General features: G+C 52.3%; 1 long non-coding RNA gene across 2 annotated transcripts; it reads right to left on the bottom strand.

Moving 5' to 3' along the window:
- Positions 1–8,652: 8,652 nt before the first annotated feature.
- Positions 8,653–10,731, bottom strand: LOC135187609 (uncharacterized). Of its 2 annotated transcripts, none has more exons than XR_010307386.1 (3): positions 10,668–10,731; positions 9,856–9,965; positions 8,653–8,960 (listed from the first exon to the last, which is right to left on the bottom strand). It is a non-coding gene; the product is annotated as an uncharacterized LOC135187609 (long non-coding RNA). The 2 variants fall into 2 exon arrangements; XR_010307385.1 differs by having other exon boundaries at positions 9,860–9,965.
- Between the last annotated feature and the right edge of the window lie 424 nt (positions 10,732–11,155).

Here is an 11,155-nt window from a genome sequence, read left to right as displayed (position 1 = left end):
TTGTTGGGGTTTTTTTTTTGTTGTTTTGGAGATGTGAGGAAATTAGAAATAACAAATTTTCACACACACCCCCCCACCCCGAGACTGAGCTGAGTGCTCCTGAGGCATCAAGTATTGAGGAGCAGATCCTTGGTATGAGCATGGGATGGGGAGGTTTAGTCCTTCCTCCTGGATTTGCCTCTGCTCAGGACCCCCAGGGGTCAAATGAAGAGAACAGGTGGCCAGGGAACAGTGGGATTCCCACTACTGGATTTCCTTCAACCCCCCAAAGCACAAAATGAACTACCTGAAGGGAGGCTGTAGCCAGGTGGGGTTGGGCTCTGCTGCCAGGCAGCCAGCAACAGAACAAGAAGACACAGCCTGAAGCTGTGCCAGGGCAGGTCTAGGCTGGATGTTAGGAGGAAGTTGTCAGAGAGAGTGATTGGCACTGGAATGGGCTGCCCAGGGAGGTGGTGGAGTGGCTGTGGCTGGAGGTGTTGAAGCCAAGCCTGGCTGGGGCACTTAGTGCCATGGTCTGGTTGGTTGGTCCTCTTCAACTGAGGATGTTCATTCATCTGTAGAACCAGAGGGAGGTGTTCACATTTCCTGGGCCATTGGCATCTAAGTGGACTTTTTGAGACCCAGCACATTGCTGTGGAGCATTCCCCTCCCTGAATCCTGAAGACCTTCTTTAAACACCTTCATAGAATCAAGCAGGTTGGAAGAGAGCTCCAAGCTCAGCCAGCCCAACCTAGCACCCAGCCCCAACCAACCAGACTATGGCACTAAGTCCCCAGCCAGGCTTGGCTTCAACACCTCCAGCCACACAGACTCCACCACCTCCCCAGGCAGCCCATTCCAATGCCAATCACTCTTCCTGGGAAATTCTTTTTCCCTAATAACCAGTCTAAAGCTACCCAGTGCCAATTTGAGGCCATTCCCACTCGTTCCCACTACTTAACCTGTGAAAAGAGACCAGCACCAACCTCTCTCCTTTCAGAAAGCTGTAGACAGCCACGAGGTCTCCCCCAGTGCCTTGCCAGCTTCTGGGAGAGGATTGCCTTGTAAATGCTAAGTCATAAACAAGCTTTTATTTCATAGCCCAATGCCACGACCTGCAGTGGATACAGCAGATCATTTTAGCAGAATATTATCCCTTGGAATTTTAAATGCATTGAATTTGCAAGACCAAAGCCAGAGGAAGAGAAGCAGCCACAGAGATATTATTTCAACAGGACCCCCCCACACACACTGAAAAAAAATAAGGCAACCCAAAAACACTCACAGAGAAGTCTGTAGCTCAGACAAATAGAAGCACATTAAGGCTGACAGTGAATGATGTAAATTTACCAGTGAATTATATAGAGAGGATGAGGGAAGTGGCAGGATTTACATTTGGAGCCTGTGTTTATTGCTTACAGCTGAGCATTATAAATAATAAACTGAGTTCTTACTGCCTGTGCTATAAAATTGTCTTTTCCCCTTCCTCCTCCTCTTCAGATCCTGTGGATGCACAAAGTACCTTGGAGAAGGAGACGAAGGAAATGGTTTGTCGGATGGCAGGGGGAAAACAGAGGTCAGAGAGAGCCATCCAGAGAGACCTGGACAGAGTGGAGAGCTTGGCACAGAGGAACAGATGAAGTTCAACAAGGACAAGTGCAGAGTCCTGCACCTGGGGAGGAATAACAAACTGCAGCAGTCCAGGCTGGGAGGTGACTGCTGGAGAGCAGTCCTGTGGAGAGGGACCTGGGGGTGCTGGTGGCTAACAAGTTCCCCATGGCACAGCAATGTGCCCTGGGGGCCAAGAAGATTCTAGGGTGTATTAGGAGGAGTGTGTGCAGCAGATCAAGGGGGGTTCTCTGCCTGCTGAGACCTCATCTTGAATAGTGCCCTCAGGTTTGGGCTCCCCAGTTGCAGAGAGACAGGGATGTGCTAGAGAGGGTCCAGCAGAGGGCTAGGAGGATGATGAGGGGACAGGAGGGCATGGCTGATGAGGGGAGGATGAGGGACCTGGGGCTGATTAGTCTGGAGAAGAGAAGACTGAGAGGGGATTTGATCAATGTCTATAACTATCTGAGGGCTGGGGGTCAGGAGGGGGGGACAGGCTCTGCTCACTGCTCCCTGGGATAGGACAAGCAGCAATGGATGGAAGCTGCAGCACAGGAGGTTGCAGCTCAGCACAAGGGGGAACTTCTTGCCTGGAAGGGTCCCAGAGCCCTGGCACAGGCTGCCCAGAGAGGTTGTGGAGTCTCCTTCTGTGGAGCCTTTCCAGGCCTGTCTGGATGTGTTCCTGTGTGATCTGTTAGATAGGATTGTCCTGCTCTGGCAGGGGGTTGGACTGGATGATCTCCTTGGGTCCCTTCCAACCCCTAACATCCTGTGAGCCTATCCTATGAAAGGGAAGGGACAGAACAGAAAGGAGAAGGTAGGGATAGGACTGGGGGGAATGGAACAAAGCTGGAAATGAGGAGATTCAGACTGTATGTTAGGAAGAAGTTCTTCAGCATGAGGGTGAAGAGAGTCTGGGTTCTGCATTGCAAATGCATTGTGTGCATAGGCTTGGACATGGAGCTCTGCCCTAAGTGGAGCTCTATCTTACTTCCAACCCATCTGAGCTGCTCTGGGAGATTCCAAGAGCATGGCAGGGAGGTTCTTCATCCCACTGCAACCACTCTGACAGAATAGAGTGCCCAGGAGATTTGAGCCTCAATCCATTTAGCCTTGCCAGGGACTCTCAGACATTTCCTCCATGCTTGCCCAGTGCTTCTCAAGATGCTGCACAGATTTCTTCCTGGCATTTCTACAGGTGAGCAGAAAGAAGCAGCTGGAGAGAGAGGAGCTCAGCCTCAGCCAAGAGGCCCAGTGCAGCACCCGTGGGTGATGCTAGAGTCATCATCAAGCCTACTCCTACCTAAGCAGGGGGACCACCAGGCCCCCCCGGCCTTTGAGCACCTCCACCATTCACCCAGTGCACCCCATGGGGACTCACCTGTGGTGAGGGGTGGAGGATCCCTTTGCCCAGTTGGGCAAGCTTGAGGGCTCTGCCTTCCCTGGGGCTGATTAAATAGGGGAGTGGGCAGGGAGAGCAAAGTGGTCACACCTGGGGTGGGAGGAGACACTCAGGGCTTGGGGGATAAAAGGGTGAAATTAGGTGTGGGGTGGGAAAGGCAAATGTGTGGTTGGAAAGGGGAGGTGGTGTTGAAAGGAGGGAGATGGAGAGGCAATGGATGGGGAAGAAAAGAGGAAGGCAGGGGAAAAGGGAAGAGATAGAGATGGAAGGAGATGGAGAAGAATGTCCTGTGTGAACTACCCTAGAGGATCCTGCTTTGCTGGGGACCTGGACTCAAAGATCTCTGGAAGTCACTTCCAAACTCTAAGGTTCTATGAAAGGATGAAGATGGAAAGAAAAGGAGGGATGTGGGGGAGTAACCTTGAACCTGACCCTAGGTGGTCTTGATTCCTCCCCAGGGGTGGGTCGGAGCACTACCAGGTGATGCTTAGCCCATCCCCCTTCCTCTCTAAAGTGCTACAAAAGCAGAGGGACTTCCTTTCTGTCTCTCTCTCTGTGCTCCCTGCTTGCTAGCATCCCCATCCTGTTCCTGGTTCTCTCTGTTTCACCACGTGGCCATCACCATCAAAATCAGGTTGTACCTACCCATTTTGTACTTGTTTTTCCTCTCTATGCCTTTGTCACTTCCCTACCTCAGATACCTTTTTCATTTATTGTTAAACTTTTCCTTTTAACTTCCAAATCAACTCAGATCCATTTATTTGGCTGTGCTTACCTTTTCCTCTCTTCACCTAATCCCTTTCCTTTGGGAAAGAAGGGGGAAGAGGGAAGGGCACTCTATAAATTGTTTTTTTGGTTCTATCAAATTTTCTTCAGTCTCTAGAACCAAGACAATTTATTTGGTGTCTCAACGTGGGGCTGGGTTGAAAAGAATTATTTTAGACAAGGTTTGGAAGTTAAAAATGGGTGTTTTGGGAGTTTAAACAGTTCAAGCACTTGGATGGTTGTTTTGGTCATGGATTTTGAAGTAGGGGTTGGTCTCTTCTCCCAGACAACCAGCAACAGAACAAAGGGATGCAGCCTCAAGCTGTGTCGGGTCTAGGCTGGATGTTGTTAGGAAGTTGTTGTCAGAGAGAGTGATTGGCATTGGAATGGGCTGCTCAGGGAGGTGGTGGAGTCTGTGTGGCTGGAGGTGTTGAAGCCAAGCCTGGCTGGGGCACTTAGTGCCTTGGAAGGTAGGAGAGCCCTGCAGAGGGACCTGGACAGGCTGCATGGGTGGGCAGAGGCCAATGGGATGAGATTTAACAAGGCCAAGTGCAGGGTTCTGCACTTTGGCCACAACAACCCCAAGCAGCACTACAGGCTGGGGACTGAGTGGCTGAGAGCAGCCAGGAGGAAAGGGACCTGGGGGTACTGATAGACAGTAAGCTGAAGATGAGCCAGCAGTGTGCCCAGGTGGCCAAGAGAGCCAATGGCATCCTGGCCTACATCAGGAACAGTGTGGCCAGCAGGACAAGGGAGGTTATTCTGGCCCTGTACTCAGCACTGCTCAGGCCACACCTTGAGTGCTGTGTCCAGTTCTGGGCTCCTCAATTCAAGAGAGATGTTGAGGTGCTGGAACATGTCCAGAGAAGGGCAACAAAGCTGTTGAGGGGCCTGGAGCACAAATCCTATGAGGAGAGGCTGAGAGAGCTGGGGGTGTTTAGCCTGGAGAAGAAGAGGCTCAGAGGTGATCTTATTACTGTCTACAACTACCTGAAGGGGCATTGTAGCCAGGTGGGGGTGGCCTCTTCTGCCAGGCACCCAGCAATAGACCAAGGGGACACAGTCTCAAGCTGTGCCAGGGCAGGTCTAGGCTGGATGTTAGGAAGAAGTTCTTCCCAGAGAGAGTGATTGGCATTGGAATGGGCTGCCCAGGGAGGTGGTGGAGGCACCGTGCCTGGGGGTCTTCAAGCAAAGCCTGGATGAGGCACTTAGTGCCATGGTCTGGTTGATTGGATAGGGCTGGGTGCTAGGTTGGACTGGCTGAGCTTGGAGCTCTCTTCCAACCTGCCTGATTCTAGGAAAGGTTTGTGGCTGGAAATGTTTGTGGCTCCTGCAAAGCATAAGGAGCATGCAGAGTGTTTCTGTGTCACTGCATCCCAGCCTGTCCCTGCCACTGTGGTGCAGATGGTTTCTCCTCAGCCATGTGGCAAGGTGTTAGAAGGGTGTGCAGAACCCTGTCTGCTTCACAAGATGCTCCTGCACTCCTGTTTTCAGGCTCTCTGTCCCTGTAGCTATGCAGCCTGCTTCTGAAGATGACTCAGATGCCATCTTCCAGAGGTCTTCTGGGTATAAAAGCCACACTGGTGGTGTTCAAGAAAATACTGGCTGGGGCACTTAGTGCCATGGTCTGGTTGGTTGGGCAGGGCTGGGTGCTGGGTTGGGCTGGCTGAGCTTGGAGCTCTCTTCCAACCTGCTTGATTCTATGATTCTACCATGTTTTCTGGGTAGTGATTGATATGGTTTGGGGCTACTCTATGAATTTACCTGTGCAGGTCTATGCATATTTTCTGAATTCTGTTGGAATTCTGACTGGTTTGGGGAATGCTTCTGGAACATGGAACAACTCTGAGCATGTTTGCTGGGACATAGAAGCTCCAGATTATTTTTTTGGAGGAAAATGGTACTTGCTAGCAGTCTTTGCATTGTGTTTAAATGGGATTCAGGGAGGCTTCATTGTGTTTTTAAGCTGGACCACGTGGAAACCACATTGGGCTGTGGCCATTAGGGCACTTGGGAAAGAGATAAGCAGGGGGGAGGGAAGGTGTGGTGTTGGGAACTGGCTGAAAAATAGGGGACACAAGCCCCTAGAAGCTTGTACAATCAAGCCCTTGATGTGAGGTCTGAGTATTGAAGCACAGTTAAGCCACAGCAGTGTTATGTATCATAGTATCATCAGGGTTGGAAGAGACCTCATAGATCATCAAGTCCAACCCTTTAGCACAGAGCTCAAGGCCAGACCATGGCACCAAGTGCCACGTCCAGTCCTGCCTTGAACAGCTCCAGGGACGGCGACTCCACCACCTCCCCGGGCAGCCCATTCCAGTGCCCAATGACTCTCTCAGGGAAGAACTTTCTCCTCACCTCCAGCCCAAATTTCCCCTGGCACAGCCTGAGGCTGTGTCCTCTTGTTCTGGTGCTGGCCACCTGAGAGAAGAGAGCAACCTCCTCCTGGCCACAACCTCCCCTCAGGTAGTTGCAGACAGCAATAAGGTCTGCCCTGAGCCTCCTCTTCTCCAGGCTAACCAATCCCAGCTCCCTCAGCCTCTCCTCGTAGGGCTGTGCTCAAGGCCTCTCCCCAGCCTCGTTGCCCTTCTCTGGACACGCTCAAGCATCTCAATGTCCCTCCTAAACTGGGGGGCCCAGAACTGAACACAGCACTCAAGGGGTGGTCTAAGCAGTGCAGAGTCCAGGGGCAGAATGACCTCCCTGCTCCTGCTGGCCACACCATTCCTGATGCAGGCCAGGATGCCACTGGCTCTCTTGGCCACCTGGGCACACTGCTGGCTCATGTTCAGGCAGGTATCAATCAGCACCCCCAGATCCCTCTCTGTCTGGCTGCTCTCAGCCACTCCGACCCCAGCCTGTATCTCTGCATGGGGTTGTTGTAGCCAAAGTGCAGCACCCTGCACTTGGAGCTATTGAACCCCATCTGTGAAGAAGCTAAAAGGAATTTGTCCTTGAGTCTTCTGCTAAATAGCTTCTGTGGGACTGTGTCCAGATCAGGAGGGAAATAGGAGGACCATGCAAATTCCAATCTGTAGCTGTACTGCACTGCATGCTGGGTGTGCTCACTTTCTCACCCTAGCTTAGGAGTGTGTGCTCTGTAACTTGAAGCCTGATGATCACAAACCTTGGATTGGAGAGGAAAGGGAGGGAGATGGGGCAGAGGAAAGGGAGGGAGATGGGGCAGAGGAAAGGGAGGGAGATGGGGCAGAGGAAAGGGAGGGAGATGGGGCAGAGGAAAGGGAGGGAGATGGGGCAGAGGAAAGGGAGGGAGATGGGGCAGAGGAAAGGGAGGGAGATGGGGCAGAGGAAAGGGAGGGAGATGGGGCAGAGGAAAGGGAGGGAGATGGGGCAGAGGAAAGGGAGGGAGATGGGGCAGAGGAAAGGGAGGGAGATGGGGCAGAGGAAAGGGAGGGAGATGGGGCAGAGGAAAGGGAGGGAGATGGGGCAGAGGAAAGGGAGGGAGATGGGGCAGAGGAAAGGGAGGGAGATGGGGCAGAGGAAAGGGAGGGAGATGGGGCAGAGGAAAGGGAGGGAGATGGGGCAGAGGAAAGGGAGGGAGATGGGGCAGAGGAAAGGGAGGGAGATGGGGAGCTCTGGGGGTCCACTCAAAACCTTTTGCTACCAGGAGTGGAACCTCCTGTGCTGCAACTTACACACCAAGCGCAGGGAGTTCTTTTGCTCTATTCCTTTCTTTTTCATAATCCATTTTGGGTTAGAAGGGATTTAGTGTAGTCAGCAGCCTGATGCAGCAGGCAGCCTGGGCCTCCTGTGCAATGGTTTGAGCTGATCTTAGGTTTTTGGCTTCTTTAGTGGTCCACTCAAAACCTTTTGCAACCAATTGTGATTTCAGGCTGGATCATATAGAGTCAAAGCAGACCCTCCCCCAAAAAAAAAGCAGAGTTGTGAGGGAGGAGAACCAGGGATTCACAGGCTCACAGGATGTTAGAGGTTGGAAGGGACCCAAGGAGATCATCCAGTCCAAGCCCCCTGCCAGAGCAGGACAATCCTATCTAACACAGATCACACAGGAACACATCCAGACAGGCCTGGAAAGGCTCCACAGAAGGAGACTCCACAACCTCTCTGGGCAGCCTGCGCCAGGGCTCTGGGACCCTTCTAGGCAAGAAGTTCCCCCTTGTGTTGAGCTGGAACCTCCTGTGCTGCAACTTAACACCCATTGCTGCTTGTCCTATCCCAGGCAGCAGTGAGCAGAGCTTGTCTCCAACCCCCCCCCCCCCCCCCCCCCCCCCCCAATCCTGACCAGACCTCAGATACTTATAAACCCTAAGTTTTCTCTTCTCCAGACTAAGCAGCCCCAGGTCCCTCAGCCTCTCCTCATCAGCCATGCCCTCCAGTCCCCTCATCAAGCCCTATGAGGAGAGGCTGAGGGAGCTGGGATTGGTTAGCCTGGAGAAGAGGAGGCTCAGGGCAGACCTTATTGCTGTCTACAACTACCTCAGGGGAGGTTGTGGCCAGGAGGAGGTTGCTCTCTTCTCTCAGGTGGCCAGCACCAGAAGGAGAGGACACAGCCTCAGGCTGTGCCAGGGGAGATTTAGGCTGGAGGTGAGGAGAAAGTTCTTCCCTGAGAGAGTCATTGGACACTGGAATGGGCTGCCCGGGGAGGTGGTGGAGTCGCCGTCCCTGGAGCTGTTCAAGGCAGGACTGGACGTGGCACTTGGTGCCATGGTCTGGCCTTGAGCTCTGTGCTAAAGGGTTGGACTTGATCATCTGTGAGGTCTCTTCCAACCCTGATGATACTGTGATCATCCACATAGCCCTCCCTTGGCCTCTGTCCAGCAGACCCCTGTCCCTCTTCAACTGGGGAGCCCAAAACTGAACACAGTATTGAAGATGAGGATTCACAAAGAAAAAGATGCCTGAGTCATTTGAGAAGAGAAATGGCCAAGGAAAATGATTTTCAAGGCTCACTCCACAAAAACAGTGTTGGGGGAAGAACACAATGGGCAACGTGTCTCACCACACAAAAGATGCTCTGTGCAAAAGCAGAATGAGCTACCTGGTGATTAAACTTTCTAAATGAGCCACTGCTGCAGGAGCAGACAATAACTGGAAATAAATTGGCATCAGGTTTCCTTTTTCTTCCTTGCCACAGGGAAGAAGGAAAATAAGTTGCTGTTAGCAGCTGCAAGAGCTCTTCAGCGGCTTCGATGCTGCAGTGGGCAGAGGCATGGAGCAGAAGCTGTGGGGGCAAGGTGGAGAGATGAAAGAGCAGAATTAGGGCTATAGAGCAGAGGAAAGGACTAAGGCTGGAAGAGAAGAGAGAGCAAAGGGTGGTAATGATGTGCAAAAGCAGCACTGCCTCACAGCCCTGCTATCTTGCATGGCTCTTGTCCTGCATAGGTCTCAGCTCGCTCACAGGGCAGGTTTAGAATCATAGAATCAAGCAGGTTGGAAGAGACCTCCAAGATCATCCAGTCCAACCTAGCACCCAGCCCTAACCAATCAACTAGACCATGGCACTAAGTGCCTCATCCAGTCTTTTCTTGAAGACCCCCAGGGACGGTGCCTTTTGCTCCCTTATACATAGGGAAAGGGAGGCATGGAAGGGCCAGGTGCCCACAGGCTCTGCCATCCTCTGCCACCTCTGACTGAGGTGAGCAGCTGCAGGAGTATGGCTCCTGCCTGCTGCTGTGGGTCCTAGCCCAGGAGGCTACTGCTGGGGAGAAAGCTGCCTGCAAGTGGGGTCCTCATGGACAAGGCTACCTAAGGCAGATATTTAGGCTGGAAAAATCAACAGGATGGGCTTGTTGTGCCCTGCTGCTGGGGAGTCACCACCAGCCCAGAACTACACAGGTGGTTTTAGCTGAGCAGCTGTGAATGAGTGTTGCAGCATGAGCTGCTTGCTGCCTCAGCTTGCCGTGGGAACCGTGGTCAAAAGCCCTATGGACCAGTGTGGCCTGCCACGAAGGGCTCCAGATGATTCCATGTGAGTTATGCTAGAGGCCATTTCTGATGTAACAGCCCAAAATATATACACTCAGCCAGTAGAGCACATTAGCATCATTAGCCAAGGCCAACCCACTACATCTGCATAAACCACACCTTGTTATTCCCCTTAACGAGATGTCCGTTACCTACTCCTGCTGAGGTAAAGGCAGTGCAGCTGCTGGCAACCAAGGGGGGGTATCATAAGCATCTGCCTGTTGTTAGTCTCTTCCCATCCTTTCCCACAGCTCTTCTGCACCTGCACCCCACAAATGAAGATCTTCTTTTACCCTCCATCTCCCTCTTTCCCCCCATTTCCCTCCCTTTCTTCCCCCCATCTTCCTCCCTTTCCTCTCCATCTCCCTCTTACTTCCATCTTCCTCCTTTTCTATCCCCATCTTCCTCCCTTTCCTCTCCATTTCCCTCTTACCCCCATCTTCCTCCTTTTCTATCCCCATCTTCCTCCCTTTCCTCTCCATCTCCCTCTTTCCCCCCCATCTTGCTCCCTTTCTTTCCATCTTTCCCCTCCATCTTCCTCCTTCCCCCATCTCCCTCCCTTTCTTTCCATCTTCTTACTTTCCTCTCCATCTTCCTCCCTTTCTTTCCATCTTCTTACTTTCCTCTCCATCTCCCTCTTCCACCCAACTCCCTCCTTTTCTTTCCCCCATCTTTCTCTTTCCCCCATCATCCTCCCTTTCTTTCAATCTCCCTCTTTCCCTGATCTTCCTCCCTTTCCTCTCCATCTCCCTCTTTCCCCCATCTTCCTCCCTTTCCTCTCCATCTTCCTCCCTTTCCATCTTCTTCCTTTCCTCTCCATCTCCCTCTTCCCCCCATCTCCCTCATTTTCTTTCCCCCATCTTCCCTTTCTTTCCATCTCCCTCTTTCCCTGATCTTCCTCCCTTTCCTCTCCATCTCCCTCTTTCCCCCATCTTCCTCCCTTTCATTCCATCTTCTCCCTTACCTCTCCATCTTCCTCCTTCCCCCATCTCCCTCCCTTTCTTTCCATCTTCTTACTTTCCTCTCCATCTTCCACTTTCCTCCATCTTCCTCCTTTTCTTTCCATCTTCATCCTTTCATAGAACCTTAGAGTTTGGAAGTGACTTCCAGAGATCTTTGAGTCCAGTTCCCCAGCAAAGCAGGATCCTCTAGGGTAGTTCACACAGGACATTCTTCTCCGTCTCCTTCCATCTCTTTCCTCTTCCCTTGCCTTCCTCTTTTCTTCCCCATCCATTTCCTCTTCATCTCCCTCCTTTCAACACCACCTCCCCTTTCCAACCACACATTTGACTTCCCCACCCCACACCTAATTTCACCCTTTTATCCCCCAAGCCCTGGGTGTCTCCTCCCACCCCAGGTGTGACCACTTTGCTCTCCCTGCCCACTCCCCTATTTAACCAGCCCCAGGGAAGGCAGAGCCCTCAAGCTTGCCCAACTGGGCAAAGGGATCCT

Source organism: Pogoniulus pusillus, chromosome 27, assembly GCF_015220805.1.
Source record: "Pogoniulus pusillus isolate bPogPus1 chromosome 27, bPogPus1.pri, whole genome shotgun sequence".
Classification (NCBI taxonomy): domain Eukaryota; kingdom Metazoa; phylum Chordata; class Aves; order Piciformes; family Lybiidae; genus Pogoniulus; species Pogoniulus pusillus.
This window is presented reverse-complemented; position numbering and strand designations above follow the sequence as displayed.